Genomic DNA, 6,043 nt, shown 5'->3' with positions numbered 1-6,043 from the left:
GCCATTAGATGACACACAAAGGATTTGATGAACTGGTGTGATATCCTCCAAAGTAAATTTTAAAAATCAGAATTCAAACTCTATTTCTAAGTAACTAAATTAGAGAAATATACTTTCTCCTTGTTCTTTTTAATGTTTTTGCTATTTTATATCTTTGATTTCAAGAGGCCCTGATAAAATTTGAGTTGCAATATTTTCTAAAAGGATCCAAATATATTTGTTCATGACATGATTATATATGCATGTGTAATCCAAAAGGATTATTAAAAAGCAAAACAAAACCAAAACACTGTTCGATCTAATAAGGGAATTCAGCAAAGACTCAATATTAAGGTCAACCTAAATAAAATTATTATCTGTACAACAGTAGCAACATACAAAGAGAAAATAAAATTTCAATATTAATACTGGAGTTTACCAAAATTAAAACTGTTCATGAAAATAAACTGTTAAAATAAATAAACAAGCAAGCTGCTGAGTGGGAGAAAATGTGCCACGGTACATATGTCAGACAAAAAGATGTGTTACCTAGACCTGTACCATCCCTTTTGCCATTAGTTACATATAGGTATTTAAATTAAAATTAAAAATTTAGTTCCCTTAGTTATTCTAGCTTCATCTGAAGCACTCAATGGTATTATGCGTCTAGTGGACAGCATACAAAATTCTATTGGACAGAGCTAAGCTATATAATATTAAAAACTTTTAAATAGCAATTAATGAAAATGTTATGTCCAAAAATTGGGAATGATTCAAATTTGTAATAAATGATTGAATGAATAAATAATGGTAATTTTATATAAAAAGATACTACTCACCAATAGAAAACATAAATATAAAACATGAAAGAATTGTTAAGGCCTTATGTTGAACCAAAGAAGCTAGATATATGTATCACATGATTTTATTTAGATGAATGTTAAGAACTTATAAAACTTTGAGTTCCCATTGTAGCTCAGTGGTAATGAACCTGACTAGTAACCATGAGGACATAGGTTTGACCCCTGGCCTTGCTCACTGGGTTAAGGATCCAGGGTTTCCATGAGCTGCAGTGCAGGTCGCAGACACTGCTCAGATATGGTGTTTGTGTGGCTGTGGCATAGACCAGCAGTTGCAACTCTGACTCAACCTCTAGTGTGAGGAACTTCCATATGTTGCAGGTGTGGCCCTTAAAAAAAAAAAAAAAAGGCAAAAAAAGAACTTTATAAAACTAACCTACAGAGACTGAAATCATTGTTGTTATCTCCAAGAGGAATAGAGAGCATGAGTGAACTTTCTAGAACTAATAGCCACCAAACACACATATATGTGGCCAAGGCATAAAAGATGGTGATGACCTGCTTTGGATATCAAAGAACTTCAAATTAATCACACAGAGCAATATTAGCATGCAGCAACTCAAATGTCTAAACGAAAATTGCAATTATCAATGCAGTTACTAAAGTGGAAGCGTTAGGAGTAACGGGAACACACATACACTCCTGGTGGAATTATAAATCCATATGGCTACTCTGGAAAACAGTTTAGCCATATGTAATAAAGCTAAATATGTTCATATGTTAGGAACAGTCAATTCTACTCCCAGATATTCACCCCAGAGAAATTTGCACATCTGTTTGGCAAGATACATACAGAAGTATGTTTAGAGCAGCACTATTTATTGTAACTCTAAACTGAAAACAACCTACATGTTCTTTAGTGAAACAAGAGGTCAATAATATTAGCATGAGAGATTTCTACACAGCAATAAAAATGAACAAAGCACAATGACATGCATCAACATTTTTGAATCACACAAATATAATTTCAAGTAAAAGGATCCAGGCAGAAAAACAGTGCACACTCTATGATGTCACTTATATAAAGTTTAAGAATAGGTACAAATGTTCTTTGGTGTTAGGATAATGATCATCTTTTGAAGAGTGGCAGGAATTAGGATGAGGGAGACTTTGAGGAGCTGGTAATATTCTAGTTTTATTTCTAAGTGCTGCTTACATAGTGGGCTCACTTTTAATGAAACATCACTTTTGTACAGTTTTGACATGTGCCATTCTTTTTAACTTTATACTTAAAATGCATATTAAAGAATTTTTGTTCATCAGAAGATACCATTAAGAAAGTGAAAAGCCAGAATGTGAGAATATATTTTCAGTGCATGTAACAGATCTCTTCTATCAGGGAAAAGTTTATTGATAGTTCCCTACAAGTTACTAAATGACTGCCTTAATGTTTATCATCTCAGATAATCCTCATAGCAACTTCATGTTTAATCCCATTTTACAGAAGAACCTGAGATTTGGAGGATTTGAGTGATTTTCCTCTGATCACTAACATGGACTGTCTTCAAATCCACCCTCTTATGTGCATAAAACATATAGTAAACTGCTATAAGGATATGCCAAGTCATTCCTCACATATACTTCCTCACAATGTATAACATAAATAATTGATAGATTTTTAAATGTGCATATGTATATACAGGTAACCCACCCCTTAAACTACAAAGAGAAGCATTATGAATACCAGAGCACAAGCTCTGGAGTCACAGGGAATCCTGGGTCCATCATTTCCATTCTAGTCTTGGAAAACAACTGCTCTGTATCTTGGTCTCCTTCTCAGTAAAGTGATAGTACTTTCATATGTATCTGGAATGGTGGTATGAATGAGTACTTAGCACTGTGGTACGAATGAGTACTCTTTAAACATAATAGAATGGTAAATAATTTAAAACACATTTAAAATAACGTTCATTTTAAATCTGAAATTTTATCACGTGCAATCCACTCTGGAGCAAGATTGCCTAGTGGATGTAATGGTCTGTTGCACTACAGAGGGATCAGGTAACAATGTTGGTATAAGACACAAAGAGATGACTATTACTGATGAAAGACACTAACTTGTTAATACCATCGGAGAGAAGATATCTATGTCAGCTCACTAGGAAAGTTTGGATCAAAGACTTGGCTTTTTTAAAATTGGCATTATAATTCATTGGAATAAACACTTTGAATAATTCTCTGTAAATGAGTTCAAAAGTAGTTATACAAATATGTGCCTTTAATTCATTCGGAAAGGAATAACATGTCCAAATTTGCTATACTGATATCAGATTCCAGAAATGAAATAAGTGATGGCCTGAATTACTTTCCAAAAATTGGAGTTTTAAAGATTGAATACATACATACATAAGGATTTAAAACTTTCAATTATTATGAAGATGGACAGATACTTGAATTTACCTTCTGGTATTAAATCAAAGGAGTAACAAATTTCTATTAAATTTTTATTTATTCATGTTATATTTCTTTTGAAATTATAATATATCTAATTAAAATATTATGCTACGCATTACATAATCTTTATTAAACTACATTGTCTGATATTTCCACTAGTTTTCTTCTTTTACACATGGTGCATTCCGTTTTATGTTACACAATAGGTCTTTTCTGCACAAGATAGACTGTATTAAAACACAAAACTATTACTCTGCTTCAGATTAAATTGTGCTCCAGAGGTCATGTCCCATATACAGGGGGTGTCAGCTATTCAGTTCCAGTGGCATCCTCTTACTGTGTTGCCAGATCTGCCAATTTTAAGTGAGAGTAAATTTTTTTTAATTGTGGAGATTTAAAAAGGAAGCAGATGTTTGGTTCATTTATGGCTTCTGGGATTCCTGTAGCGCATAGTGTCACTATGTACTTCCATAAACTTAGACTCAAAATAGCCAAAGTTATTTTGTTTATTTGTTTTTTAGCTTGTGGTCTTCTTTTATTCCCCTCCCTCTGCAGGCAGAGACAAGACCTTGCCGAAAGCAAAAAAAAAACAGAGGTTGTGGTTGTGGGCTCCAGGTTACATTCTCCAATTTCCCCACCCTAGACACTCTCTGTGAGCCACATGTGTAAAATGCTGGCCTGTGAGGATACTCTGAAAAACACCAAAAGGTGCAAAGGTCCCACCCCTGGATGAAGACAGCAGGAAGAAGGAAGCTCAAGTCTGTCAGGATATAGGCTTAGGTTTCCAGAAGCCTGTAGTGGAGGCAGAGCCTACTGTGACCACCATGAGTCTGGGAGAAACTCCATGCACTCCTCATGGGCTACAGGGAACTGAAAAGGGAAGCTTCCACATGAAGTTCTGGGAGGGAGGTGGTGCTGGGAAAGATGGAACATTTCTGCACCTCTGTGAGGGGAGCGGGGCACAGAGGTAGGATTTAAGAGATCTCGGAGCATGGGAGGTCCTTCCAATGCTTATTCTTGCAGACATGGAGATCCATCTGAGTGGCCATCTCAAAAAACCTTTCTCTTTGGTCTTGACTAAGGACCAGAGACAGCTAAAGGCACTGGTTCCTCAGACCTGGTCATCTTTGCCTTACTTGAGCCAAGCTTCTCCTAATATGTCCATCTTGCCTTAGGGCATTCTTCCCTGCTAGGGTGATGGGCATATTGGGGCATAATTATTTTTTACATTAGATCCTCTTTTGTAGCTTTTGCCTCACCATTATTTCACTTGGACATCCAAGAGCAGAACTCTGCCATCATGAACTCATATATCCAAACAGCACTTTTTATTTTTTCAAAACCTTAAATCTCCCCTTTTTGAAATTCTACCTTTTTACAGACTATCATTACCAATGTTCTCTTGGACCTATTTTAAAATCCTATTAATAAATTTCTTAACACCAGAGTTCCCTTTCTGAAAAAAACCCTGCATATGTATATATATACACACACACATACACACATGTAAGCCATATATATATGGCTTATGTACATATATATGTGTATAATATACATATATATGAGTACTGTTAATTAGAGGTATTTAAATTCCAAAATGAAAAAATAGAAGATAGGAAATTAAAGCAATAAGTAACAGATAATAGCAGTTGGTTATTTCTGTAACTTGGTATCAAAAGTCTGATACTTCTTGATTTGTACAAGACTCCAGGGTCAAGACTTATATATTTTTCAACATCTGTAACATTCCAGGCCCTTTGCAAAGTGGTAATTGAGATAAAATGGTAAACAAAACTGGTTAGACTCTGCCTTCTTAAAGCTTCTATTTTATAAAATAAAATTTAGTTATAAAGACAAATAAGATGTATGCATACATACGTTATTATACATATTTTATATATTTACATATAAATATATAAATATTAAAACTCATAGCCTGGTATCTTAAAGTCCAAATTCCCATTACTTAGTCTTTCAGGGTTTGGTACCTACTACACCTTTCCAAAATTATTTTACTCACCCCAAGGAGCTTATAGCATAGCTATAGGGATCAAACCTGTGTCCTCCCAGATGCTAATCAGATTCATTTCTGCTGAGCCACAATGGGAACTCCAATAAACTTCCAAGAGGAAGAATTATTCCTGTTCTCTCTCTCTCTCATACACACACTTACGCACGCACACACATATTCCCTTTCTCTAGAATGACTGCTCAGTTTATAGAGGGATCTTAACAGTATCTGTGGGGGAGTGGGATCAAGATGGCAGAGGAGAAAGACATGCTGTTCACCTTCTCCCACAAACAAAAAAATTAAAAAAAAAATCTACATGTAGAATGATTGCCACAGAATATCTACTGAACACTGACAGGATCTTAAACCTCCAAAAAGGGCCACAAAACCTTCACATAACTGGCTAGAACAAAAGGGGGAAAAAAAGAGAGAGAATTTAAAAAAATAAAAGAATAAGGATGGAACCAGCACTCCTGAGAGGGAGGTGTGAAAGAGGAAAGGAGCCCACACCCTGGGAAGCAACCCAACTGACAGAGACATCAGCCAGGACAGATGGGGAACCTCAAAGCATCGGAGAAAAGCACAGCACTCAGACTGAGGATGGCAAAGCAGAAAGAGAGCTGTACAGACCATCAGTACCACTGCTCCTGGATACCACAGCCTGAGATGCTTAGAAAGGGGCTGGGAGCTGAGACTCAGGGTTCAGAAATCAGTGCTGGGGAGAGGCCTAGATTGGCTGTGTGGAGATAGCCTGAGGGGCTAGGGAGCAGTGCTCTACAGGCTGGGGAGCAGAGCACCA

At 36.0% G+C, this 6,043-nt stretch overlaps 1 long non-coding RNA gene across 1 annotated transcript in view; it reads right to left on the bottom strand.

Annotated features, from left to right (window-relative positions):
• Positions 1–1,615: 1,615 nt before the first annotated feature.
• LOC110259423 (uncharacterized) overlaps positions 1,616–6,043 on the bottom strand; it is an 80,958-nt gene continuing 76,530 nt past the window's right edge. The window contains exon 3 of the long non-coding RNA XR_002341821.2: positions 1,616–3,583. This is a non-coding gene — a long non-coding RNA (uncharacterized LOC110259423). The remainder of the gene's footprint in view (positions 3,584–6,043) is intronic.

This window comes from Sus scrofa, chromosome 2, assembly GCF_054392235.1.
Source record: "Sus scrofa isolate SSC_HxYL_T2T_F1_AM1 chromosome 2, Sscrofa_HxYL_maternal_Yorkshire_Landrace_v2.0, whole genome shotgun sequence".
Lineage (NCBI taxonomy): Eukaryota > Metazoa > Chordata > Mammalia > Artiodactyla > Suidae > Sus > Sus scrofa.
The sequence above is the reverse complement of the archived record's forward strand: the minus strand, read 5'-3'. Positions and strand labels throughout refer to the sequence as shown.